This window comes from Euprymna scolopes, chromosome 22, assembly GCF_053919585.1.
Source record: "Euprymna scolopes isolate OS-2025 chromosome 22, ASM5391958v1, whole genome shotgun sequence".
Taxonomy (NCBI): Eukaryota; Metazoa; Mollusca; class Cephalopoda; order Sepiida; family Sepiolidae; genus Euprymna; species Euprymna scolopes.
The window spans coordinates 29,638,378-29,657,136 of record NC_136503.1 but is presented as its reverse complement, the minus strand read 5'-3'; the positions used below and the strand labels follow the sequence as shown (position 1 = coordinate 29,657,136).

Genomic DNA, 18,759 nt, shown 5'->3' with positions numbered 1-18,759 from the left:
CTGTTTAACCATAGACAATTCAAATAAAACCATTGCTCCGGGTGAGGGTCGAACTCACAACCTCCGCATATCTTTTACCATTAGCCAACTGTCTATAAGTACGGCGCGCTAACCGATTGCGCCACCGGAGCTTACACTTCATTGCAAAATAGCATTAATATTAGGATTGTTTATTACGAATTAACACATCATACTCTTTAATATAAAGAAAATAGTAAGAAATAGGTAAGTACAAAAGTTTACATTGAAAATGTTTCATTACATTGAAATGCAGGTCAAAAGTCTAATCCTAAGTGATTGTCATATCTGCTGTTTAAGCATAGACAATTCAAATAAATCCATTGCTCCGGGTGAGGGTCGAACTCTCAACCTCCGCATATCTTTTACCATTAGCCAACTGTCTATAAGTACGGCGCGCTAACCGATTGCGCCACCGGAGCTTACACTTTATTGCAAAAAAGCATTAATATTAGGATTTTTTATTACGAATTAACACATCATACTCTTTAATATAAAGAAAATAGTAAGAAATAGGTAAGTACAAAAGTTTACATTGAAAATGTTTCATTACATTGAAATGCAGGTTAAAAGTCTAATCCTAAGTGATTGTCATATCTGCTGTTAAAGCATAGACAATTCAAAAAAATCCATTGCTCCGGGTGAGGGTCGAACTCTCAACCTACGCATATCTTTTACCATTAGCCAACTGTCTATAAGTACGGCGCGCTAACCGATTGCGCCACCGGAGCTTACACTTTATTGCAAAACAGCATTAATATTAGGATTTTTTATTACGAATGAACACATCATACTCTTTAATATAAAGAAAATAGTCAGAAATAGGTAATTACAAAAGTTTACATTGAAAATGTTTCATTACATTGAAATGCATGTCAAAAGTCTAATCCTAAGTGATTGTAAAATGTTCTGTTAATCCATATACAATTCAAATAAAATGTTGCTCCGGGTGAGGGTCGAACTCACAACCTCCGCATATCTTTTACCATTAGCCAACTGTCTATAAGTACGGCGCGCTAACCGATTGCGCCACCGGAGCTTACACTTTATTGCAAAATAGCATTAATATTAGGATTTTTTATTACGAATTAACACATCATACTCTTTAATATAAAGAAAATAGTAAGAAATAGGTAATTACAAAAGTTTACATTGAAAATGTTTCATTACATTGAAATGCAGGTCAAAAGTCTAATCCTAAGTGATTGTAAAATGTTCTGTTAATCCATATACAATTCAAATAAAATGTTGCTCCGGGTGAGGGTCGAACTCACAACCTCCGCATATCTTTTACCATTAGCCAACTGTCTATAAGTACGGCGCGCTAACCGATTGCGCCACCGGAGCTTACACTTTATTGCAAAATAGCATTAATATTAGGATTTTTTATTACGAATTAACACATCATACTCTTTAATATAAAGAAAATAGTAAGAAATAGGTAAGTACAAAAGTTTACATTGAAAATGTTTCATTACATTGAAATGCAGGTCAAAATTCTAATCCTAACTGATTGTAAAATGTTCTGTTAATCCATATACAATTCAAATAAAATGTTGCTCCGGGTGAGGGTTTAACTCACAACCTCCGCATATCTTTTACCATTAGCCAACTGTCTATAAGTACGGCGCGCTAACCGATTGCGCCACCGGAGCTTACACTTTATTGCAAAATAGCATTAATATTAGGATTTTTTATTACGAATTAACACATCATACTCTTTAATATAAAGAAAATAGTAAGAAATAGGTAAGTACAAAAGTTTACATTGAAAATGTTTCATTACATTGAAATGCAGGTCAAAAGTCTAATCCTAAGTGATTGTAAAATGTTCTGTTAATCCATATACAATTCAAATAAATCCATTGCTCCGGGTGAGGGTCGAACTCACAACCTCCGCATATCTTTTACCATTAGCCAACTGTCTATAAGTACGGCGCGCTAACCGATTGCGCCACCGGAGCTTACACTTTATTGCAAGATAGCATTAATATTAGGATTTTTTATTACGAATTAACACATCATACTCTTTAATATAAACAAAATAGTAAGAAATAGGTAATTAAAAAAGTTTACATTGAAAATGTTTCATTACATTGAAATGCAGGTCAAAAGTCTAATCCTAAGTGATTGTAAAATGTTCTGTTAATCCATATACAATTCAAATAAAATGTTGCTCCGGGTGAGGGTCGAACTCACAACCTCCGCATATCTTTTACCATTAGCCAACTGTCTATAAGTACGGCGCGCTAACCGATTGCGCCACCGGAGCTTACACTTTATTGCAAGATAGCATTAATATTAGGATTTTTTATTACGAATTAACACATCATACTCTTTAATATAAACAAAATAGTAAGAAATAGGTAATTAAAAAAGTTTACATTGAAAATGTTTCATTACATTGAAATGCAGGTCAAAAGTCTAATCCTAAGTGATTGTAAAATGTTCTGCTAATCCATATACAATTCAAATAAAATGTTGCTCCGGGTGAGGGTCGAACTCACAACCTCCGCATATCTTTTACCATTAGCCAACTGTCTATAAGTACGGCGCGCTAACCGATTGCGCCACCGGAGCTTACACTTTATTGCAAAATAGCATTAATATTAGGATTTTTTATTACGAATTAACACATCATACTCTTTAATATAAAGAAAATAGTAAGAAATAGGTAATTACAAAAGTTTACATTGAAAATGTTTCATTACATTGAAATGCAGGTCAAAAGTCTAATCCTAAGTGATTGTAAAATGTTCTGTTAATCCATATACAATTCAAATAAAATGTTGCTCCGGGTGAGGGTCGAACTCACAACCTCCGCATATCTTTTACCATTAGCCAACTGTCTATAAGTACGGCGCGCTAACCGATTGCGCCACCGGAGCTTACACTTTATTGCAAAATAGCATTAATATTAGGATTGTTTATTACGAATTAACACATCATACTCTTTAATATAAAGAAAATAGTAAGAAATAGGTAATTACAAAAGTTTACATTGAAAATGTTTCATTACATTGAAATGCAGGTCAAAAGTCTAATCCTAAGTCATTGTAAAATGTTCTGTTAATCCATATACAATTCAAATAAATGTTGCTCCGGGTGAGGGTTTAACTCACAACCTCCGCATATCTTTTACCATTAGCCAACTGTCTATAAGTACGGCGCGCTAACCGATTGCGCCACCGGAGCTTACACTTTATTGCAAAATAGCATTAATATTAGGATTTTTTATTACGAATTAACACATCATACTCTTTAATATAAAGAAAATAGTAAGAAATAGGTAAGTACAAAAGTTTACATTGAAAATGTTTCATTACATTGAAATGCAGGTCAAAAGTCTAATCCTAAGTGATTGTAAAATGTTCTGTTAATCCATATACAATTCAAATAAAATGTTACTCCGGGTGAGGGTCGAACTCACAACCTCCGCATATCTTTTACCATTTGCCAACTGTCTATAAGTACGGCGCGCTAACCGATTGCGCCACCGGAGCTTACACTTTATTGCAAAATAGCATTAATATTAGGATTTTTTATTACGAATTAACACATCATACTCTTTAATATAAACAAAATAGTAAGAAATAGGTAATTACAAAAGTTTACATTGAAAATGTTTCATTACATTGAAATGCAGGTCAAAAGTCTAATCCTAAGTGATTGTAAAATGTTCTGTTAATCCATATACAATTCAAATAAAATGTTGCTCCGGGTGAGGGTCGAACTCACAACCTCCGCATATCTTTTACCATTAGCCAACTGTCTATAAGTACGGCGCGCTAACCGATTGCGCCACCGGAGCTTACACTTTATTGCAAAATAGCATTAATATTAGGATTTTTTATTACGAATTAACACATCATACTCTTTAATATAAACAAAATAGTAAGAAATAGGTAATTACAAAAGTTTACATTGAAAATGTTTCATTACATTGAAATGCAGGTCAAAAGTCTAATCCTAAGTGATTGTAAAATGTTCTGTTAATCCATATACAATTCAAATAAAATGTTGCTCCGGGTGAGGGTCGAACTCACAACCTCCGCATATCTTTTACCATTAGCCAACTGTCTCTAAGTACGGCGCGCTAACCGATTGCGCCACCGGAGCTTACACTTTATTGCAAAATAGCATTAATATTAGGATTTTTTATTACGAATTAACACATCATACTCTTTAATATAAAGAAAATAGTAAGAAATAGGTAAGTACAAAAGTTTACATTGATAATGTTTCATTACATTGAAATGCAGGTCAAAAGTCTAATCCTAAGTGATTGTCATATCTGCTGTTTAAGCATAGACAATTAAAATAAATCCATTGCTCCGGGTGAGGGTCGAACTCTCAACCTCCGCATATCTTTTACCATTAGCCAACTGTCTATAAGTACGGCGCGCTAACCGATTGCGCCACCGGAGCTTACACTTTATTGCAAAATAGCATTAATATTAGGATTTTTTATTACGAATTAACACATCATACTCGTTAATATAAAGAAAATAGTAAGAAATAGGTAAGTACAAAAGTTTACATTGATAATGTTTCATTACATTGAAATGCAGGTCAAAAGTCTAATCCTAAGTGATTGTCATATCTGCTGTTTAAGCATAGACAATTCAAATAAAACCATTGCTCCGGGTGAGGGTCGAACTCTCAACCTCCGCATATCTTTTACCATTAGCCAACTGTCTATAAGTACGGCGCGCTAACCGATTGCGCCACCGGAGCTTACACTTTATTGCAAAATAGCATTAATATTAGGATTGTTTATTACGAATTAACACATCATACTCTTTAATATAAAGAAAATAGTAAGAAATAGGTAAGTACAAAAGTTTACATTGAAAATGTTTCATTACATTGAAATGCAGGTCAAAAGTCTAATCCTAAGTGATTGTAAAATGTTCTGTTAATCCATATACAATTCAAATAAAATGTTGCTCCGGGTGAGGGTCGAACTCACAACCTCCGCATATCTTTTACCATAAGCCAACTGTCTATAAGTACGGCGCGCTAACCGATTGCGCCACCGGAGCTTACACTTTATTGCAAAAGAGCATTAATATTAGGATTTTTTATTACGAATTAACACATCATACTCTTTAATATAAAGAAAATAGTAAGAAATAGGTAATTACAAAAGTTTACATTGAAAATGTTTCATTACATTGAAATGCAGGTCAAAAGTCTAATCCTAAGTGATTGTAAAATGTTCTGTTAATCCATATACAATTCAAATAAAATGTTGCTCCGGGTGAGGGTCGAACTCACAACCTCCGCATATCTTTTACCATTAGCCAACTGTCTATAAGTACGGCGCGCTAACCGATTGCGCCACCGGAGCTTATCATTTATTGCAAAATAGCATTAATATTAGGATTTTTTATTACGAATTAACACATCATACTCTTTAATATAAAGAAAATAGTTAGAAATAGGTAATTACAAAAGTTTACATTGAAAATGTTTCATTACATTGAAATGCAGGTCAAAAGTCTAATCCTAAGTGATTGTCATATCTGCTGTTTAAGCATAGACAATTCAAATAAATGTTGCTCCGGGTGAGGGTCGAACTCACAACCTCCGCATATCTTTTATCATTAGCCAACTGTCTATAAGTACGGCGCGCTAACCGATTGCGCCACCGGAGCTTACACTTTATTGCAAAATAGCATTAATATTAGGATTTTTTATTACGAATTAACACATAATACTCTTTAATATAAAGAAAATAGTAAGAAATAGGTAAGTACAAAGGTTTACATTGAAAATGTTTCATTACATTGAAATGCAGGTCAAAAGTCTAATCCTAAGTGATTGTAAAATGTTCTGTTAATCCATATACAATTCAAATAAAATGTTGCTCCGGGTGAGGTTCGAACTCACAACCTCCGCATATCTTTTACCATTAGCCAACTGTCTATAAGTACGGCGCGCTAACCGATTGCGCCACCGGAGCTTACACTTTATTGCAAAATAGCATTAATATTAGGATTTTTTATTACGAATTAACACATCATACTCTTTAATATAAAGAAAATAGTAAGAAATAGGTAATTACAAAAGTTTACATTGAAAATGTTTCATTACATTGAAATGCAGGTCAAAAGTCTAATCCTAAGTGATGGTCATATCTGCTGTTTAAGCATAGACAATTCAAATAAAACGATTGCTCCGGGTGAGGGCCGAACTCACAACCTCCGCATATCTTTTACCATTAGCCAACTGTCTATAAGTACGGCGCGCTAACCGATTGCGCCACCGGAGCTTACACTTTATTGCAAAATAGCATTAATATTAGGATTTTTTATTACGAATTAACGCATCATACTCTTTAATATAAACAAAATAGTAAGAAATAGGTAAGTACAAAAGTTTACATTGAAAATGTTTCATTACATTGAAATGCAGGTCAAAAGTCTAATCCTAAGTGATTGTCATATCTGCTGTTTAAGCATAGACAATTCAAATAAAACCATTGCTCCGGGTGAGGGTCGAACTCACAACCTCCGCATATCTTTTACCATTAGCCAACTGTCTATAAGTACGGCGCGCTAACCGATTGCGCCACCGGAGCTTACACTATGTTGCAAAATAGCATTAATATTAGGATTTTTTATTACGAATTAACACATCATACTCTTTAATTTAAAGAAAATAGTAAGAAATAGGTAATTACAAAAGTTTACATTGAAAATGTTTCATTACATTGAAATGCAGGTCAAAAGTCTAATCCTAAGTGATTGTAAAATGTTCTGTTAATCCATATACAATTCAAATAAAATGTTGCTCCGGGTGAGGGTCGAACTCACAACCTCCGCATATCTTTTACCATTAGCCAACTGTCTATAAGTACGGCGCGCTAACCGATTGCGCCACCGGAGCTTACACTTTATTGCAAAATAGCATTAATATTAGGATTTTTTATTACGAATTAACACATCATACTCTTTAATATAAAGAAAATAGTAAGAAATAGGTAATTACAACAGTTTACATTGAAAATGTTTCATTACATTGAAATGCAGGTCAAAAGTCTAATCCTAAGTGATTGTAAAATGTTCTGTTAATCCATATACAATTCAAATAAATGTAGCTCCGGGTGAGGATCGAACTCACAACCCCAGCATATCTTTTACCATTAGCCAACTGTCTATAAGTACGGCGCGCTAACCGATTGCGCCACCGGAGACTACACTTTATTGCAAAATAGCATTAATATTAGGATTTTTTATTACGAATTAACACATCATACCCTTTAATATAAAGAAAATAGTAAGAAATAGGTAAGTACAAAAGTTTACATTGAAAATGTTTCATTACATTGAAATGCAGGTCAAAAGTCTAATCCTAAGTGATTGTAAAATGTTCTGTTAATCCATATACAATTCAAAAAAAACCATTGCTCCGAGTGAGGGTCGAACTCACAACCTCCGCATATCTTTTACCATTAGCCAACTGTCTATAAGTACGGCGCGCTAACCGATTGCGCCACCGGAGCTTACACTTTATTGCAAAATAGCATTAATATTAGGATTTTTTATTACGAATTAACACATCATACTCTTTAATATAAAGAAAATAGTAAGAAATAGGTAATTACAAATGTTTACATTGAAAATGTTTCATTACATTGAAATGCAGGTCAAAAGTCTAATCCTAAGTGATTGTAAAATGTTCTGTTAATCCATATACAATTCAAATAAAATGTTGCTCCGGGTGAGGGTCGAACTCACAACCTCCGCAGATCTTTTACCATTAGCCAACTGTCTATAAGTACGGCGCGCTAACCGATTGCGCCACCGGAGCTTATCATTTATTGCAAAATAGCATTAATATTAGGATTTTTTATTACGAATTAACACATCATACTCTTTAATATAAAGAAAATAGTTAGAAATAGGTAATTACAAAAGTTTACATTGAAAATGTTTCATTACATTGAAATGCAGGTCAAAAGTCTAATCCTAAGTGATTGTCATATCTGCTGTTTAAGCATAGACAATTCAAATAAATGTTGCTCCGGGTGAGGGTCGAACTCACAACCTCCGCATATCTTTTATCATTAGCCAACTGTCTATAAGTACGGCGCGCTAACCGATTGCGCCACCGGAGCTTACACTTTATTGCAAAATAGCATTAATATTAGGATTTTTTATTACGAATTAACACATAATACTCTTTAATATAAAGAAAATAGTAAGAAATAGGTAAGTACAAAGGTTTACATTGAAAATGTTTCATTACATTGAAATGCAGGTCAAAAGTCTAATCCTAAGTGATTGTAAAATGTTCTGTTAATCCATATACAATTCAAATAAAATGTTGCTCCGGGTGAGGTTCGAACTCACAACCTCCGCATATCTTTTACCATTAGCCAACTGTCTATAAGTACGGCGCGCTAACCGATTGCGCCACCGGAGCTTACACTTTATTGCAAAATAGCATTAATATTAGGATTTTTTATTACGAATTAACACATCATACTCTTTAATATAAAGAAAATAGTAAGAAATAGGTAAGTACAAAAGTTTACATTGAAAATGTTTCATTACATTGAAATGCAGGTCAAAAGTCTAATCCTAAGTGATTGTCATATCTGCTGTTTAAGCATAGACAATTCAAATAAAACGATTGCTCCGGGTGAGGGTCGAACTCACAACCTCCGCATATCTTTTACCATTAGCCAACTGTCTATAAGTACGGCGCGCTAACCGATTGCGCCACCGGAGCTTACACTTTATTGCAAAATAGCATTAATATTAGGATTTTTTATTACGAATTAACGCATCATACTCTTTAATATAAACAAAATAGTAAGAAATAGGTAAGTACAAAAGTTTACATTGAAAATGTTTCATTACATTGAAATGCAGGTCAAAAGTCTAATCCTAAGTGATTGTCATATCTGCTGTTTAAGCATAGACAATTCAAATAAAACCATTGCTCCGGGTGAGGGTCGAACTCACAACCTCCGCATATCTTTTACCATTAGCCAACTGTCTATAAGTACGGCGCGCTAACCGATTGCGCCACCGGAGCTTACACTATGTTGCAAAATAGCATTAATATTAGGATTTTTTATTACGAATTAACACATCATACTCTTTAATTTAAAGAAAATAGTAAGAAATAGGTAATTACAAAAGTTTACATTGAAAATGTTTCATTACATTGAAATGCAGGTCAAAAGTCTAATCCTAAGTGATTGTAAAATGTTCTGTTAATCCATATACAATTCAAATAAAATGTTGCTCCGGGTGAGGGTCGAACTCACAACCTCCGCATATCTTTTACCATTAGCCAACTGTCTATAAGTACGGCGCGCTAACCGATTGCGCCACCGGAGCTTACACTTTATTGCAAAATAGCATTAATATTAGGATTTTTTATTACGAATTAACACATCATACTCTTTAATATAAAGAAAATAGTAAGAAATAGGTAATTACAACAGTTTACATTGAAAATGTTTCATTACATTGAAATGCAGGTCAAAAGTCTAATCCTAAGTGATTGTAAAATGTTCTGTTAATCCATATACAATTCAAATAAATGTTGCTCCGGGTGAGGATCGAACTCACAACCTCCGCATATCTTTTACCATTAGCCAACTGTCTATAAGTACGGCGCGCTAACCGATTGCGCCACCGGAGCTTACACTTTATTGCAAAATAGCATTAATATTAGGATTTTTTATTACGAATTAACACATCATACTCTTTAATATAAAGAAAATAGTAAGAAATAGGTAAGTACAAAAGTTTACATTGAAAATGTTTCATTACATTGAAATGCAGGTCAAAAGTCTAATCCTAAGTGATTGTAAAATGTTCTGTTAATCCATATACAATTCAAATAAAATTTTGCTCCGGGTGAGGGTCGAACTCACAACCTCCGCATATCTTTTACCATTAGCCAACTGTCTATAAGTACGGCGCGCTAACCGATTGCGCCACCGGAGCTTACACTTTATTGCAAAATAGCATTAATATTAGGATTTTTTATTACGAATTAACACATCATACTCTTTAATATAAAGAAAATAGTAAGAAATAGGTAATTACAAATGTTTACATTGAAAATGTTTCATTACATTGAAATGCAGGTCAAAAGTCTAATCCTAAGTGATTGTCATATCTGCTGTTTAAGCATAGACAATTCAAATAAAACCATTGCTCCGGGTGAGGGTCGAACTCACAACCTCCGCATATCTTTTACCATTAGCCAACTGTCTATAAGTACGGCGCGCTAACCGATTGCGCCACCGGAGCTTACACTTTATTGCAAAATAGCCTTAATATTAGGATTTTTTATTACGAATTAACGCATCATACTCTTTAATATAAACAAAATAGTAAGAAATAGGTAAGTACAAAAGTTTACATTGAAAATGTTTCATTACATTGAAATGCAGGTCAAAAGTCTAATCCTAAGTGATTGTCATATCTGCTGTTTAAGCATAGACAATTAAAATAAAACTATTGCTCCGGGTGAGGGTCGAACTCACAACCTCCGCATATCTTTTACCATTAGCCAACTGTCTATAAGTACGGCGCGCTAACCGATTGCGCCACCGGAGCTTACACTATGTTGCAAAATAGCATTAATATTAGGATTTTTTATTACGAATTAACACATCATACTCTTTAATTTAAAGAAAATAGTAAGAAATAGGTAATTACAAAAGTTTACATTGAAAATGTTTCATTACATTGAAATGCAGGTCAAAAGTCTAATCCTAAGTGATTGTAAAATGTTCTGTAAATCCATATACAATTCAAATAAAATGTTGCTCCGGGTGAGGGTCGAACTCACAACCTCCGCATATCTTTTACCATTAGCCAACTGTCTATAAGTACGGCGCGCTAACCGATTGCGCCACCGGAGCTTACACTTTATTGCAAAATAGCATTAATATTAGGATTTTTTATTACGAATTAACACATCATACTCTTTAATATAAAGAAAATAGTAAGAAATAGGTAATTACAACAGTTTACATTGAAAATGTTTCATTACATTGAAATGCAGGTCAAAAGTCTAATCCTAAGTGATTGTAAAATGTTCTGTTAATCCATATACAATTCAAATAAATGTTGCTCCGGGTGAGGGTCGAACTCACAACCTCCGCATATCTTTTACCATTAGCCAACTGTCTATAAGTACGGCGCGCTAACCGATTGCGCCACCGGAGCTTACACTTTATTGCAAAATAGCATTAATATTAGGATTTTTTATTACGAATTAACACATCATACTCTTTAATATAAAGAAAATAGTAAGAAATAGGTAAGTACAAAAGTTTACATTGAAAATGTTTCATTACATTGAAATGCAGGTCAAAAGTCTAATCCTTGGTGATTGTCATATCTGCTGTTTAAGCATAGACAATTCAAATAAAACCATTGCTCCGGGTGAGGGTCGAACTCACAACCTCCGCATATCTTTTACCATTAGCCAACTGTCTATAAGTACGGCGCGCTAACCGATTGCGCCACCGGAGCTTACACTTTATTGCAAAATAGCATTAATATTAGGATTTTTTATTACGAATTAACACATCATACTCTTTAATATAAACAAAATAGTAAGAAATAGGTAATTACAAAAGTTTACATTGAAAATGTTTCATTACATTGAAATGCAGGTCAAAAGTCTAATCCTAATTGATGTCATATCTGCTGTTTAAGCATAGACAATTCAAATAAAACCATTGCTCCGGGTGAGGGGCGAACTCGCAACCTCCGCATATCTTTTACCATTAGCCAACTGTCTATAAGTACGGCGCGCTAACCGATTGCGCCACCGGAGCTTACACTATATTGCAAAATAGCATTAATATTAGGATTTTTTATTACGAATTAACACATCATACTTTTTAATTTAAAGAAAATAGTAAGAAATAGGTAATTACAAAAGTTTACATTGAAAATGTTTCATTACATTGAAATGCAGGTCAAAAGTCTAATCCTAAGTGATTGTAAAATGTTCTGTTAATCCATATACAATTCAAATAAAATGTTGCTCCGGGTGAGGGTCGAACTCACAACCTCCGCATATCTTTTACCATTAGCCAACTGTCTATAAGTACGGCGCGCTAACCGATTGCGCCACCGGAGCTTACACTTTATTGCAAAATAGCATTAATATTAGGATTTTTTATTACGAATTAACACATCATACTCTTTAATATAAAGAAAATAGTAAGAAATAGGTAATTACAACAGTTTACATTGAAAATGTTTCATTACATTGAAATGCAGGTCAAAAGTCTAATCCTAAGTGATTGTAAAATGTTCTGTTAATCCATATACAATTCAAATAAATGTTGCTCCGGGTGAGGGTCGAACTCACAACCTCCGCATATCTTTTACCATTAGCCAACTGTCTATAAGTACGGCGCGCTAACCGATTGCGCCACCGGAGCTTACACTTTATTGCAAAATAGCATTAATATTAGGATTTTTTATTACGAATTAACACATCATACTCTTTAATATAAAGAAAATAGTAAGAAATAGGTAATTACAACAGTTTACATTGAAAATGTTTCATTACATTGAAATGCAGGTCAAAAGTCTAATCCTAAGTGATTGTAAAATGTTCTGTTAATCCATATACAATTCAAATAAATGTTGCTCCGGGTGAGGGTCGAACTCACAACCTCCGCATATCTTTTACCATTAGCCAACTGTCTATAAGTACGGCGCGCTAACCGATTGCGCCACCGGAGCTTACACTTTATTGCAAAATAGCATTAATATTAGGATTTTTTATTACGAATTAACACATCATACTCTTTAATATAAAGAAAATAGTAAGAAATAGGTAAGTACAAAAGTTTACATTGAAAATGTTTCATTACATTGAAATGCAGGTCAAAAGTCTAATCCTTGGTGATTGTCATATCTGCTGTTTAAGCATAGACAATTCAAATAAAACCATTGCTCCGGGTGAGGGTCGAACTCACAACCTCCGCATATCTTTTACCATTAGCCAACTGTCTATAAGTACGGCGCGCTAACCGATTGCGCCACCGGAGCTTACACTTTATTGCAAAATAGCATTAATATTAGGATTTTTTATTACGAATTAACACATCATACTCTTTAATATAAACAAAATAGTAAGAAATAGGTAATTACAAAAGTTTACATTGAAAATGTTTCATTACATTGAAATGCAGGTCAAAAGTCTAATCCTAATTGATTGTCATATCTGCTGTTTAAGCATAGACAATTCAAATAAAACCATTGCTCCGGGTGAGGGGCGAACTCACAACCTCCGCATATCTTTTACCATTAGCCAACTGTCTATAAGTACGGCGCGCTAACCGATTGCGCCACCGGAGCTTACACTTTATTGCAAAATAGCATTAATATTAGGATTTTTTATTACGAATTAACACATCATACTCTTTAATATAAAGAAAATAGTAAGAAATAGGTAATTACAACAGTTTACATTGAAAATGTTTCATTACATTGAAATGCAGGTCAAAAGTCTAATCCTAAGTGATTGTAAAATGTTCTGTTAATCCATATACAATTCAAATAAATGTTGCTCCGGGTGAGGGTCGAACTCACAACCTCCGCATATCTTTTACCATTAGCCAACTGTCTATAAGTACGGCGCGCTAACCGATTGCGCCACCGGAGCTTACACTTTATTGCAAAATAGCATTAATATTAGGATTTTTTATTACGAATTAACACATCATACTCTTTAATATAAAGAAAATAGTAAGAAATAGGTAAGTACAAAAGTTTACATTGAAAATGTTTCATTACATTGAAATGCAGGTCAAAAGTCTAATCCTTAGTGATTGTCATATCTGCTGTTTAAGCATAGACAATTCAAAGAAAACCATTGCTCCGGGTGAGGGTCGAACTCACAACCTCCGCATATCTTTTACCATTAGCCAACTGTCTATAAGTACGGCGCGCTAACCGATTGCGCCACCGGAGCTTACACTTTATTGCAAAATAGCATTAATATTAGGATTTTTTATTACGAATTAACACATCATACTCTTTAATATAAACAAAATAGTAAGAAATAGGTAATTACAAAAGTTTACATTGAAAATGTTTCATTACATTGAAATGCAGGTCAAAAGTCTAATCCTAAGTGATTGTCATATCTGCTGGTTAAGCATAGACAATTCAAATAAAACCATTGCTCCGGGTGAGGGTCGAACTCACAACCTCCGCATATCTTTTACCATTAGCCAACTGTCTATAAGTACGGCGCGCAAACCGATTGCGCCACCGGAGCTTACACTTTATTGCAAAATAGCATTAATATTAGGATTTTTTATTACGAATTAACACATCATACTCTTTAATTTAAAGAAAATAGTAAGAAATAGGTAAGTACAAAAGTTTACATTGAAAATGTTTCATTACATTGAAATGCAGGTCAAAAGTCTAATCCTAAGTGATTGTAAAATGTTCTGTTAATCCATATACAATTCAAATAAAATGTTCCTCCGGGTGAGGGTCGAACTCACAACCTCCGCATATCTTTTACCATTAGCCAACTGTCTATAAGTACGGCGCGCTAACCGATTGCGCCACCGGAGCTTACACTTTATTGCAAAATAGCATTAATATTAGGATTTTTTATTACGAATTAACACATCATACTCTTTAATATAAACAAAATAGTAAGAAATAGGTAAGTACAAAAGTTTACATTGAAAATGTTTCATTACATTGAAATGCAGGTCAAAAGTCTAATCCTAAGTGATTGTAAAATGTTCTGTTAATCCATATACAATTCAAATAAAATGTTGCTCCGGGTGAGGGTCGAACTCACAACCTCCGCATATCTTTTACCATTAGCCAACTGTCTATAAGTACGGCGCGCTAACCGATTGCGCCACCGGAGCTTACACTTTATTGCAAAAGAGCATTAATATTAGGATTTTTTATTACGAATTAACACATCATACTCTTTAATTTAAAGAAAATAGTAAGAAATAGGTAAGTACAAAAGTTTACATTGAAAATGTTTCATTACATTGAAATACAGGTCAAAAGTCTAATCCTAAGTGATTGTAAAATGTTCTGTTAATCCATATACAATTCAAATAAAATGTTGCTCCGGGTGAGGGTCGAACTCACAACCTCCGCATATCTTTTACCATTAGCCAACTGTCTATAAGTACGGCGCGCTAACCGATTGCGCCACAGGAGGTTACACTTTATTGCAAAATAGCATTAATATTAGGATTTTTTATTACGAATTAACACATCATACTCTTTAATTTAAAGAAAATATTAAGAAATAGGTAAGTACAAAAGTTTACATTGAAAATGTTTCATTACATTGAAATGCAGGTCAAAAGTCTAATCCTTAGTGATTGTCATATCTGCTGTTTAAGCATAGACAATTCAAATAAAACCATTGCTCCGGGTGAGGGTCGAACTCACAACCTCCGCATATCTTTTACCATTAGCCAACTGTCTATAAGTACGGCGCGCTAACCGATTGCGCCACCGGAGCTTACACTTTATTGCAAAATAGCATTAATATTAGGATTTTTTATTACGAATTAACACATCATACTCTTTAATATAAACAAAATAGTAAGAAATAGGTAATTACAAAAGTTTACATTGAAAATGTTTCATTACATTGAAATGCAGGTCAAAAGTCTAATCCTAAGTGATTGTAAAATGTTCTGTTAATCCATATACAATTCAAATAAAATGTTGCTCCGGGTGAGGGTCGAACTCACAACCTCCGCATATCTTTTACCATTAGCCAACTGTCTATAAGTACGGCGCGCTAACCGATTGCGCCACCGGAGCTTACACTTTATTGCAAAATAGCATTAATATTAGGATTTTTTATTACGAATTAACACATCATACTCTTTAATTTAAAGAAAATAGTAAGAAATAGGTAAGTACAAAAGTTTACATTGAAAATGTTTCATTACATTGAAATGCAGGTCAAAAGTCTAATCCTAAGTGATTGTAAAATGTTCTGTTAATCCATATACAATTCAAATAAAATGTTGCTCCGGGTGAGGGTCGAACTCACAACCTCCGCATATCTTTTACCATTAGCCAAGTGTCTATAAGTACGGCGCGCTAACCGATTGCGCCACCGGAGCTTACACTTTATTGCAAAATAGCATTAATATTAGGATTTTTTATTACGAATTAACACATCACACTCTTCAATATAAAGAAAATAGTAAGAAATAGGTAAGTACAAAAGTTTACATTGAAAATGTTTCATTACATTGAAATGCAGGTCAAAAGTCTAATCCTAAGTGATTGTAAAATGTTCTGCTAATCCATATACAATTCAAATAAAATGTTGCGCCGGGTGAGGGTCGAACTCACAACCTCCGCATATCTTTTACCATTAGCCAACTGTCTATAAGTACGGCGCGCTAACCGATTGCGCCACCGGAGCTTACACTTTATTGCAAAATAGCATTAATATTAGGATTTTTTATTACGAATTAACACATCATACTCTTTAATATAAAGAAAATAGTAAGAAATAGGTAAGTACAAAAGTTTACATTGAAAATGTTTCATTACATTGAAATGCAGGTCAAAAGTCTAATCCTAAGTGATTGTAAAATGTTCTGTTAATCCATATACAATTCAAATAAAATGTTGCTCCGGGTGAGGGTCGAACTCACAACCTCCGCATATCTTTTACCATTAGCCAACTGTCTATAAGTACGGCGCGCTAACCGATTGCGCCACCGGAGCTTACACTTTATTGCAAAATAGCATTAATATTAGGATTTTTTATTACGAATTAACACATCATACTCTTTAATATAAAGAAAATAGTAAGAAATAGGTAAGTACAAAAGTTTACATTGAAAATGTTTCATTACATTGAAATGCAGGTCAAAAGTCTAATCCTAAGTGATTGTAAAATGTTCTGTTAATCCATATACAATTCAAATAAAATGTTGCTCCGGGTGAGGGTCGAACTCACAACCTCCGCATATCTTTTACCATAAGCCAACTGTCTATAAGTACGGCGCGCTAACCGATTGCGCCATCGGAGCTTACACTTTATTGCAAAATAGCATTAATATTAGGATTTTTTATTACGAATTAACACATCATACTCTTTAATATAAAGAAAATAGTAAGAAATAGGTAATTACAAAAGTTTACATTGAAAATGTTTCATTACATTGAAATGCAGGTCAAAAGTCTAATCCTAAGTGATTGTAAAATGTTCTGTTAATCCATACACAGTCAAATAAAATGTTGCTCCGGGCGAGGGTCGAACTCACAACCTCCGCATATCTTTTACCATTAGCCAACTGTCTATAAGTACTGCGCGCTAACCGATTGCGCCACTTGAACTTACACTTTATTGCAAAATAGCATTAATATTAGGATTTTTTATTACGAATTAACACATCATACTCTTTAATATAAAGAAAATAGTAAGAAATAGGTAAGTACAAAAGTTTACATTGAAAATGTTTCATTACATTGAAATGCAGGTCAAAAGTCTAATCCTAAGTGATTGTAAAATGTTCTGTTAATCCATATACAATTCAAATAAAATGTTGCTCCGGGTGAGGGTCGAACTCACAACCTCCGCATATCTTTTACCATTAGCCAACTGTCTATAAGTACGGCGCGCTAACCGATTGCGCCACCGGAGCTTACACTTTATTGCAAAATAGCATTAATATTAGGATTTTTTTATTACGAATTAACACATCATACTCTTTAATATAAAGAAAATAGTAAGAAATAGGTAAGTACAAAAGTTTACATTGAAAATGTTTCATTACATTGAAATGCAGGTCAAAAGTCTAATCCTAAGTGATTGTAAAATGTTCTGTTAATCCATATACAATTCAAATAAAATGTTGCTCCGGGTGAGGGTCGAACTCACAACCTCCGCATATCTTTTACCATTAGCCAACTGTCTATAAGTACGGCGCGCTAACCGATTGCGCCACCGGAGCTTACACTTTATTGCAAAATAGCATTAATATTAGGATTTTTTATTACGAATTAACACATCATACTCTTTAATATAAAGAAAATAGTAAGAAATAGGTAAGTACAAAAGTTTACATTGAAAATGTTTCATTACATTGAAATGCAGGTCAAAAGTCTAATCCTAAGTGATTGTACAATGTTCTGTTAATCCATATACAATTCAAATAAAATGTTGCTCCGGGTGAGGGTCGAACTCACAACCTCCGCATATCTTTTACCATTAGCCAACTGTCTATAAGTACGGCGCGCTAACCGATTGCGCCACCGGAGCTTACACTTTATTGCAAAATAGCATTAATATTAGGATTTTTTATTACGAATTAACACATCATACTCTTTAATATAAAGAAAATAGTAAGAAATAGGTAAGTACAAAAGTTTACATTGAAAATGTTTCATTACATTGAAATGCAGGTCAAAAGTCTAATCCTAAGTGATTGTAAAATGTTCTGTTAATCCATATACAATTCAAATAAAATGTTGCTCCGGGTGAGGGTCGAACTCACAACCTCCGCATATCTTTTACCATTAGCCAACTGTCTATAAGTACGGCGCGCTAACCGATTGCGCCACCGGAGCTTACACTTTATTGCAAAATAGCATTAATATTAGGATTTTTTTATTACGAATTAACACATCATACTCTTTAATATAAAGAAAATAGTAAGAAATAGGTAAGTACAAAAGTTTACATTGAAAATGTTTCATTACATTGAAA

The 18,759-nt window shown here is 33.7% G+C and overlaps 58 non-coding genes across 58 annotated transcripts; all 58 read right to left on the bottom strand.

Annotated features, from left to right (window-relative positions):
- Positions 1-33: 33 nt before the first annotated feature.
- Trnai-uau (transfer RNA isoleucine (anticodon UAU)) lies at positions 34-131 on the bottom strand. Its single transcript has 2 exons — positions 94-131; positions 34-69 (listed from the first exon to the last, which is right to left on the bottom strand). It is a non-coding gene; the product is annotated as a tRNA-Ile (tRNA).
- A 211-nt stretch (positions 132-342) lies between these two features.
- Trnai-uau (transfer RNA isoleucine (anticodon UAU)) lies at positions 343-440 on the bottom strand. Its single transcript has 2 exons — positions 403-440; positions 343-378 (listed from the first exon to the last, which is right to left on the bottom strand). It is a non-coding gene; the product is annotated as a tRNA-Ile (tRNA).
- A 519-nt stretch (positions 441-959) lies between these two features.
- Positions 960-1,057, bottom strand: Trnai-uau (transfer RNA isoleucine (anticodon UAU)). The gene is made up of 2 exons: positions 1,020-1,057; positions 960-995 (listed from the first exon to the last, which is right to left on the bottom strand). It is a non-coding gene; the product is annotated as a tRNA-Ile (tRNA).
- Positions 1,058-1,267: 210 nt separating this feature from the next.
- Positions 1,268-1,365, bottom strand: Trnai-uau (transfer RNA isoleucine (anticodon UAU)). The gene is made up of 2 exons: positions 1,328-1,365; positions 1,268-1,303 (listed from the first exon to the last, which is right to left on the bottom strand). It is a non-coding gene; the product is annotated as a tRNA-Ile (tRNA).
- A 210-nt stretch (positions 1,366-1,575) lies between these two features.
- Positions 1,576-1,673, bottom strand: Trnai-uau (transfer RNA isoleucine (anticodon UAU)). Its single transcript has 2 exons — positions 1,636-1,673; positions 1,576-1,611 (listed from the first exon to the last, which is right to left on the bottom strand). It is a non-coding gene; the product is annotated as a tRNA-Ile (tRNA).
- Positions 1,674-1,884: 211 nt separating this feature from the next.
- Trnai-uau (transfer RNA isoleucine (anticodon UAU)) lies at positions 1,885-1,982 on the bottom strand. Its single transcript has 2 exons — positions 1,945-1,982; positions 1,885-1,920 (listed from the first exon to the last, which is right to left on the bottom strand). It is a non-coding gene; the product is annotated as a tRNA-Ile (tRNA).
- Positions 1,983-2,192: 210 nt separating this feature from the next.
- Positions 2,193-2,290, bottom strand: Trnai-uau (transfer RNA isoleucine (anticodon UAU)). The gene is made up of 2 exons: positions 2,253-2,290; positions 2,193-2,228 (listed from the first exon to the last, which is right to left on the bottom strand). It is a non-coding gene; the product is annotated as a tRNA-Ile (tRNA).
- Positions 2,291-2,500: 210 nt separating this feature from the next.
- Trnai-uau (transfer RNA isoleucine (anticodon UAU)) lies at positions 2,501-2,598 on the bottom strand. The gene is made up of 2 exons: positions 2,561-2,598; positions 2,501-2,536 (listed from the first exon to the last, which is right to left on the bottom strand). It is a non-coding gene; the product is annotated as a tRNA-Ile (tRNA).
- A 210-nt stretch (positions 2,599-2,808) lies between these two features.
- Positions 2,809-2,906, bottom strand: Trnai-uau (transfer RNA isoleucine (anticodon UAU)). The gene is made up of 2 exons: positions 2,869-2,906; positions 2,809-2,844 (listed from the first exon to the last, which is right to left on the bottom strand). It is a non-coding gene; the product is annotated as a tRNA-Ile (tRNA).
- A 209-nt stretch (positions 2,907-3,115) lies between these two features.
- Positions 3,116-3,213, bottom strand: Trnai-uau (transfer RNA isoleucine (anticodon UAU)). Its single transcript has 2 exons — positions 3,176-3,213; positions 3,116-3,151 (listed from the first exon to the last, which is right to left on the bottom strand). It is a non-coding gene; the product is annotated as a tRNA-Ile (tRNA).
- Positions 3,214-3,423: 210 nt separating this feature from the next.
- Trnai-uau (transfer RNA isoleucine (anticodon UAU)) lies at positions 3,424-3,521 on the bottom strand. Its single transcript has 2 exons — positions 3,484-3,521; positions 3,424-3,459 (listed from the first exon to the last, which is right to left on the bottom strand). It is a non-coding gene; the product is annotated as a tRNA-Ile (tRNA).
- Positions 3,522-3,731: 210 nt separating this feature from the next.
- Positions 3,732-3,829, bottom strand: Trnai-uau (transfer RNA isoleucine (anticodon UAU)). Its single transcript has 2 exons — positions 3,792-3,829; positions 3,732-3,767 (listed from the first exon to the last, which is right to left on the bottom strand). It is a non-coding gene; the product is annotated as a tRNA-Ile (tRNA).
- A 210-nt stretch (positions 3,830-4,039) lies between these two features.
- Trnal-uag (transfer RNA leucine (anticodon UAG)) lies at positions 4,040-4,137 on the bottom strand. Its single transcript has 2 exons — positions 4,100-4,137; positions 4,040-4,075 (listed from the first exon to the last, which is right to left on the bottom strand). It is a non-coding gene; the product is annotated as a tRNA-Leu (tRNA).
- A 211-nt stretch (positions 4,138-4,348) lies between these two features.
- Positions 4,349-4,446, bottom strand: Trnai-uau (transfer RNA isoleucine (anticodon UAU)). Its single transcript has 2 exons — positions 4,409-4,446; positions 4,349-4,384 (listed from the first exon to the last, which is right to left on the bottom strand). It is a non-coding gene; the product is annotated as a tRNA-Ile (tRNA).
- A 211-nt stretch (positions 4,447-4,657) lies between these two features.
- Trnai-uau (transfer RNA isoleucine (anticodon UAU)) lies at positions 4,658-4,755 on the bottom strand. The gene is made up of 2 exons: positions 4,718-4,755; positions 4,658-4,693 (listed from the first exon to the last, which is right to left on the bottom strand). It is a non-coding gene; the product is annotated as a tRNA-Ile (tRNA).
- A 210-nt stretch (positions 4,756-4,965) lies between these two features.
- On the bottom strand, positions 4,966-5,063 carry Trnai-uau (transfer RNA isoleucine (anticodon UAU)). Its single transcript has 2 exons — positions 5,026-5,063; positions 4,966-5,001 (listed from the first exon to the last, which is right to left on the bottom strand). It is a non-coding gene; the product is annotated as a tRNA-Ile (tRNA).
- Positions 5,064-5,273: 210 nt separating this feature from the next.
- Positions 5,274-5,371, bottom strand: Trnai-uau (transfer RNA isoleucine (anticodon UAU)). Its single transcript has 2 exons — positions 5,334-5,371; positions 5,274-5,309 (listed from the first exon to the last, which is right to left on the bottom strand). It is a non-coding gene; the product is annotated as a tRNA-Ile (tRNA).
- Positions 5,372-5,580: 209 nt separating this feature from the next.
- On the bottom strand, positions 5,581-5,678 carry Trnai-uau (transfer RNA isoleucine (anticodon UAU)). Its single transcript has 2 exons — positions 5,641-5,678; positions 5,581-5,616 (listed from the first exon to the last, which is right to left on the bottom strand). It is a non-coding gene; the product is annotated as a tRNA-Ile (tRNA).
- Positions 5,679-5,888: 210 nt separating this feature from the next.
- Positions 5,889-5,986, bottom strand: Trnai-uau (transfer RNA isoleucine (anticodon UAU)). The gene is made up of 2 exons: positions 5,949-5,986; positions 5,889-5,924 (listed from the first exon to the last, which is right to left on the bottom strand). It is a non-coding gene; the product is annotated as a tRNA-Ile (tRNA).
- Positions 5,987-6,197: 211 nt separating this feature from the next.
- On the bottom strand, positions 6,198-6,295 carry Trnai-uau (transfer RNA isoleucine (anticodon UAU)). The gene is made up of 2 exons: positions 6,258-6,295; positions 6,198-6,233 (listed from the first exon to the last, which is right to left on the bottom strand). It is a non-coding gene; the product is annotated as a tRNA-Ile (tRNA).
- Positions 6,296-6,506: 211 nt separating this feature from the next.
- Trnai-uau (transfer RNA isoleucine (anticodon UAU)) lies at positions 6,507-6,604 on the bottom strand. Its single transcript has 2 exons — positions 6,567-6,604; positions 6,507-6,542 (listed from the first exon to the last, which is right to left on the bottom strand). It is a non-coding gene; the product is annotated as a tRNA-Ile (tRNA).
- A 210-nt stretch (positions 6,605-6,814) lies between these two features.
- On the bottom strand, positions 6,815-6,912 carry Trnai-uau (transfer RNA isoleucine (anticodon UAU)). The gene is made up of 2 exons: positions 6,875-6,912; positions 6,815-6,850 (listed from the first exon to the last, which is right to left on the bottom strand). It is a non-coding gene; the product is annotated as a tRNA-Ile (tRNA).
- Positions 6,913-7,121: 209 nt separating this feature from the next.
- Positions 7,122-7,219, bottom strand: Trnai-uau (transfer RNA isoleucine (anticodon UAU)). Its single transcript has 2 exons — positions 7,182-7,219; positions 7,122-7,157 (listed from the first exon to the last, which is right to left on the bottom strand). It is a non-coding gene; the product is annotated as a tRNA-Ile (tRNA).
- Positions 7,220-7,430: 211 nt separating this feature from the next.
- Trnai-uau (transfer RNA isoleucine (anticodon UAU)) lies at positions 7,431-7,528 on the bottom strand. Its single transcript has 2 exons — positions 7,491-7,528; positions 7,431-7,466 (listed from the first exon to the last, which is right to left on the bottom strand). It is a non-coding gene; the product is annotated as a tRNA-Ile (tRNA).
- A 210-nt stretch (positions 7,529-7,738) lies between these two features.
- Trnai-uau (transfer RNA isoleucine (anticodon UAU)) lies at positions 7,739-7,836 on the bottom strand. The gene is made up of 2 exons: positions 7,799-7,836; positions 7,739-7,774 (listed from the first exon to the last, which is right to left on the bottom strand). It is a non-coding gene; the product is annotated as a tRNA-Ile (tRNA).
- Positions 7,837-8,045: 209 nt separating this feature from the next.
- Trnai-uau (transfer RNA isoleucine (anticodon UAU)) lies at positions 8,046-8,143 on the bottom strand. The gene is made up of 2 exons: positions 8,106-8,143; positions 8,046-8,081 (listed from the first exon to the last, which is right to left on the bottom strand). It is a non-coding gene; the product is annotated as a tRNA-Ile (tRNA).
- A 210-nt stretch (positions 8,144-8,353) lies between these two features.
- Trnai-uau (transfer RNA isoleucine (anticodon UAU)) lies at positions 8,354-8,451 on the bottom strand. Its single transcript has 2 exons — positions 8,414-8,451; positions 8,354-8,389 (listed from the first exon to the last, which is right to left on the bottom strand). It is a non-coding gene; the product is annotated as a tRNA-Ile (tRNA).
- A 211-nt stretch (positions 8,452-8,662) lies between these two features.
- Positions 8,663-8,760, bottom strand: Trnai-uau (transfer RNA isoleucine (anticodon UAU)). The gene is made up of 2 exons: positions 8,723-8,760; positions 8,663-8,698 (listed from the first exon to the last, which is right to left on the bottom strand). It is a non-coding gene; the product is annotated as a tRNA-Ile (tRNA).
- Positions 8,761-8,971: 211 nt separating this feature from the next.
- Trnai-uau (transfer RNA isoleucine (anticodon UAU)) lies at positions 8,972-9,069 on the bottom strand. The gene is made up of 2 exons: positions 9,032-9,069; positions 8,972-9,007 (listed from the first exon to the last, which is right to left on the bottom strand). It is a non-coding gene; the product is annotated as a tRNA-Ile (tRNA).
- Positions 9,070-9,279: 210 nt separating this feature from the next.
- Positions 9,280-9,377, bottom strand: Trnai-uau (transfer RNA isoleucine (anticodon UAU)). The gene is made up of 2 exons: positions 9,340-9,377; positions 9,280-9,315 (listed from the first exon to the last, which is right to left on the bottom strand). It is a non-coding gene; the product is annotated as a tRNA-Ile (tRNA).
- Positions 9,378-9,586: 209 nt separating this feature from the next.
- Trnai-uau (transfer RNA isoleucine (anticodon UAU)) lies at positions 9,587-9,684 on the bottom strand. The gene is made up of 2 exons: positions 9,647-9,684; positions 9,587-9,622 (listed from the first exon to the last, which is right to left on the bottom strand). It is a non-coding gene; the product is annotated as a tRNA-Ile (tRNA).
- Positions 9,685-9,894: 210 nt separating this feature from the next.
- On the bottom strand, positions 9,895-9,992 carry Trnai-uau (transfer RNA isoleucine (anticodon UAU)). The gene is made up of 2 exons: positions 9,955-9,992; positions 9,895-9,930 (listed from the first exon to the last, which is right to left on the bottom strand). It is a non-coding gene; the product is annotated as a tRNA-Ile (tRNA).
- Positions 9,993-10,203: 211 nt separating this feature from the next.
- On the bottom strand, positions 10,204-10,301 carry Trnai-uau (transfer RNA isoleucine (anticodon UAU)). The gene is made up of 2 exons: positions 10,264-10,301; positions 10,204-10,239 (listed from the first exon to the last, which is right to left on the bottom strand). It is a non-coding gene; the product is annotated as a tRNA-Ile (tRNA).
- Positions 10,302-10,512: 211 nt separating this feature from the next.
- Positions 10,513-10,610, bottom strand: Trnai-uau (transfer RNA isoleucine (anticodon UAU)). The gene is made up of 2 exons: positions 10,573-10,610; positions 10,513-10,548 (listed from the first exon to the last, which is right to left on the bottom strand). It is a non-coding gene; the product is annotated as a tRNA-Ile (tRNA).
- A 210-nt stretch (positions 10,611-10,820) lies between these two features.
- On the bottom strand, positions 10,821-10,918 carry Trnai-uau (transfer RNA isoleucine (anticodon UAU)). The gene is made up of 2 exons: positions 10,881-10,918; positions 10,821-10,856 (listed from the first exon to the last, which is right to left on the bottom strand). It is a non-coding gene; the product is annotated as a tRNA-Ile (tRNA).
- Positions 10,919-11,127: 209 nt separating this feature from the next.
- Trnai-uau (transfer RNA isoleucine (anticodon UAU)) lies at positions 11,128-11,225 on the bottom strand. Its single transcript has 2 exons — positions 11,188-11,225; positions 11,128-11,163 (listed from the first exon to the last, which is right to left on the bottom strand). It is a non-coding gene; the product is annotated as a tRNA-Ile (tRNA).
- Positions 11,226-11,436: 211 nt separating this feature from the next.
- Positions 11,437-11,534, bottom strand: Trnai-uau (transfer RNA isoleucine (anticodon UAU)). The gene is made up of 2 exons: positions 11,497-11,534; positions 11,437-11,472 (listed from the first exon to the last, which is right to left on the bottom strand). It is a non-coding gene; the product is annotated as a tRNA-Ile (tRNA).
- A 210-nt stretch (positions 11,535-11,744) lies between these two features.
- On the bottom strand, positions 11,745-11,842 carry Trnai-uau (transfer RNA isoleucine (anticodon UAU)). Its single transcript has 2 exons — positions 11,805-11,842; positions 11,745-11,780 (listed from the first exon to the last, which is right to left on the bottom strand). It is a non-coding gene; the product is annotated as a tRNA-Ile (tRNA).
- Positions 11,843-12,052: 210 nt separating this feature from the next.
- On the bottom strand, positions 12,053-12,150 carry Trnai-uau (transfer RNA isoleucine (anticodon UAU)). Its single transcript has 2 exons — positions 12,113-12,150; positions 12,053-12,088 (listed from the first exon to the last, which is right to left on the bottom strand). It is a non-coding gene; the product is annotated as a tRNA-Ile (tRNA).
- Positions 12,151-12,359: 209 nt separating this feature from the next.
- On the bottom strand, positions 12,360-12,457 carry Trnai-uau (transfer RNA isoleucine (anticodon UAU)). The gene is made up of 2 exons: positions 12,420-12,457; positions 12,360-12,395 (listed from the first exon to the last, which is right to left on the bottom strand). It is a non-coding gene; the product is annotated as a tRNA-Ile (tRNA).
- A 209-nt stretch (positions 12,458-12,666) lies between these two features.
- On the bottom strand, positions 12,667-12,764 carry Trnai-uau (transfer RNA isoleucine (anticodon UAU)). The gene is made up of 2 exons: positions 12,727-12,764; positions 12,667-12,702 (listed from the first exon to the last, which is right to left on the bottom strand). It is a non-coding gene; the product is annotated as a tRNA-Ile (tRNA).
- A 211-nt stretch (positions 12,765-12,975) lies between these two features.
- On the bottom strand, positions 12,976-13,073 carry Trnai-uau (transfer RNA isoleucine (anticodon UAU)). The gene is made up of 2 exons: positions 13,036-13,073; positions 12,976-13,011 (listed from the first exon to the last, which is right to left on the bottom strand). It is a non-coding gene; the product is annotated as a tRNA-Ile (tRNA).
- Positions 13,074-13,284: 211 nt separating this feature from the next.
- On the bottom strand, positions 13,285-13,382 carry Trnai-uau (transfer RNA isoleucine (anticodon UAU)). The gene is made up of 2 exons: positions 13,345-13,382; positions 13,285-13,320 (listed from the first exon to the last, which is right to left on the bottom strand). It is a non-coding gene; the product is annotated as a tRNA-Ile (tRNA).
- A 209-nt stretch (positions 13,383-13,591) lies between these two features.
- Positions 13,592-13,689, bottom strand: Trnai-uau (transfer RNA isoleucine (anticodon UAU)). Its single transcript has 2 exons — positions 13,652-13,689; positions 13,592-13,627 (listed from the first exon to the last, which is right to left on the bottom strand). It is a non-coding gene; the product is annotated as a tRNA-Ile (tRNA).
- Positions 13,690-13,900: 211 nt separating this feature from the next.
- Trnai-uau (transfer RNA isoleucine (anticodon UAU)) lies at positions 13,901-13,998 on the bottom strand. Its single transcript has 2 exons — positions 13,961-13,998; positions 13,901-13,936 (listed from the first exon to the last, which is right to left on the bottom strand). It is a non-coding gene; the product is annotated as a tRNA-Ile (tRNA).
- Positions 13,999-14,209: 211 nt separating this feature from the next.
- Positions 14,210-14,307, bottom strand: Trnai-uau (transfer RNA isoleucine (anticodon UAU)). Its single transcript has 2 exons — positions 14,270-14,307; positions 14,210-14,245 (listed from the first exon to the last, which is right to left on the bottom strand). It is a non-coding gene; the product is annotated as a tRNA-Ile (tRNA).
- Positions 14,308-14,514: 207 nt separating this feature from the next.
- Trnai-uau (transfer RNA isoleucine (anticodon UAU)) lies at positions 14,515-14,615 on the bottom strand. The gene is made up of 2 exons: positions 14,578-14,615; positions 14,515-14,553 (listed from the first exon to the last, which is right to left on the bottom strand). It is a non-coding gene; the product is annotated as a tRNA-Ile (tRNA).
- Positions 14,616-14,825: 210 nt separating this feature from the next.
- On the bottom strand, positions 14,826-14,923 carry Trnai-uau (transfer RNA isoleucine (anticodon UAU)). The gene is made up of 2 exons: positions 14,886-14,923; positions 14,826-14,861 (listed from the first exon to the last, which is right to left on the bottom strand). It is a non-coding gene; the product is annotated as a tRNA-Ile (tRNA).
- Positions 14,924-15,442: 519 nt separating this feature from the next.
- On the bottom strand, positions 15,443-15,540 carry Trnai-uau (transfer RNA isoleucine (anticodon UAU)). Its single transcript has 2 exons — positions 15,503-15,540; positions 15,443-15,478 (listed from the first exon to the last, which is right to left on the bottom strand). It is a non-coding gene; the product is annotated as a tRNA-Ile (tRNA).
- Positions 15,541-15,750: 210 nt separating this feature from the next.
- Trnai-uau (transfer RNA isoleucine (anticodon UAU)) lies at positions 15,751-15,848 on the bottom strand. The gene is made up of 2 exons: positions 15,811-15,848; positions 15,751-15,786 (listed from the first exon to the last, which is right to left on the bottom strand). It is a non-coding gene; the product is annotated as a tRNA-Ile (tRNA).
- Positions 15,849-16,058: 210 nt separating this feature from the next.
- On the bottom strand, positions 16,059-16,156 carry Trnai-uau (transfer RNA isoleucine (anticodon UAU)). Its single transcript has 2 exons — positions 16,119-16,156; positions 16,059-16,094 (listed from the first exon to the last, which is right to left on the bottom strand). It is a non-coding gene; the product is annotated as a tRNA-Ile (tRNA).
- A 210-nt stretch (positions 16,157-16,366) lies between these two features.
- Positions 16,367-16,464, bottom strand: Trnai-uau (transfer RNA isoleucine (anticodon UAU)). Its single transcript has 2 exons — positions 16,427-16,464; positions 16,367-16,402 (listed from the first exon to the last, which is right to left on the bottom strand). It is a non-coding gene; the product is annotated as a tRNA-Ile (tRNA).
- A 210-nt stretch (positions 16,465-16,674) lies between these two features.
- On the bottom strand, positions 16,675-16,772 carry Trnai-uau (transfer RNA isoleucine (anticodon UAU)). The gene is made up of 2 exons: positions 16,735-16,772; positions 16,675-16,710 (listed from the first exon to the last, which is right to left on the bottom strand). It is a non-coding gene; the product is annotated as a tRNA-Ile (tRNA).
- A 210-nt stretch (positions 16,773-16,982) lies between these two features.
- On the bottom strand, positions 16,983-17,080 carry Trnai-uau (transfer RNA isoleucine (anticodon UAU)). Its single transcript has 2 exons — positions 17,043-17,080; positions 16,983-17,018 (listed from the first exon to the last, which is right to left on the bottom strand). It is a non-coding gene; the product is annotated as a tRNA-Ile (tRNA).
- Positions 17,081-17,597: 517 nt separating this feature from the next.
- On the bottom strand, positions 17,598-17,695 carry Trnai-uau (transfer RNA isoleucine (anticodon UAU)). The gene is made up of 2 exons: positions 17,658-17,695; positions 17,598-17,633 (listed from the first exon to the last, which is right to left on the bottom strand). It is a non-coding gene; the product is annotated as a tRNA-Ile (tRNA).
- Positions 17,696-17,906: 211 nt separating this feature from the next.
- Positions 17,907-18,004, bottom strand: Trnai-uau (transfer RNA isoleucine (anticodon UAU)). Its single transcript has 2 exons — positions 17,967-18,004; positions 17,907-17,942 (listed from the first exon to the last, which is right to left on the bottom strand). It is a non-coding gene; the product is annotated as a tRNA-Ile (tRNA).
- A 210-nt stretch (positions 18,005-18,214) lies between these two features.
- Trnai-uau (transfer RNA isoleucine (anticodon UAU)) lies at positions 18,215-18,312 on the bottom strand. Its single transcript has 2 exons — positions 18,275-18,312; positions 18,215-18,250 (listed from the first exon to the last, which is right to left on the bottom strand). It is a non-coding gene; the product is annotated as a tRNA-Ile (tRNA).
- A 210-nt stretch (positions 18,313-18,522) lies between these two features.
- Positions 18,523-18,620, bottom strand: Trnai-uau (transfer RNA isoleucine (anticodon UAU)). The gene is made up of 2 exons: positions 18,583-18,620; positions 18,523-18,558 (listed from the first exon to the last, which is right to left on the bottom strand). It is a non-coding gene; the product is annotated as a tRNA-Ile (tRNA).
- Between the last annotated feature and the right edge of the window lie 139 nt (positions 18,621-18,759).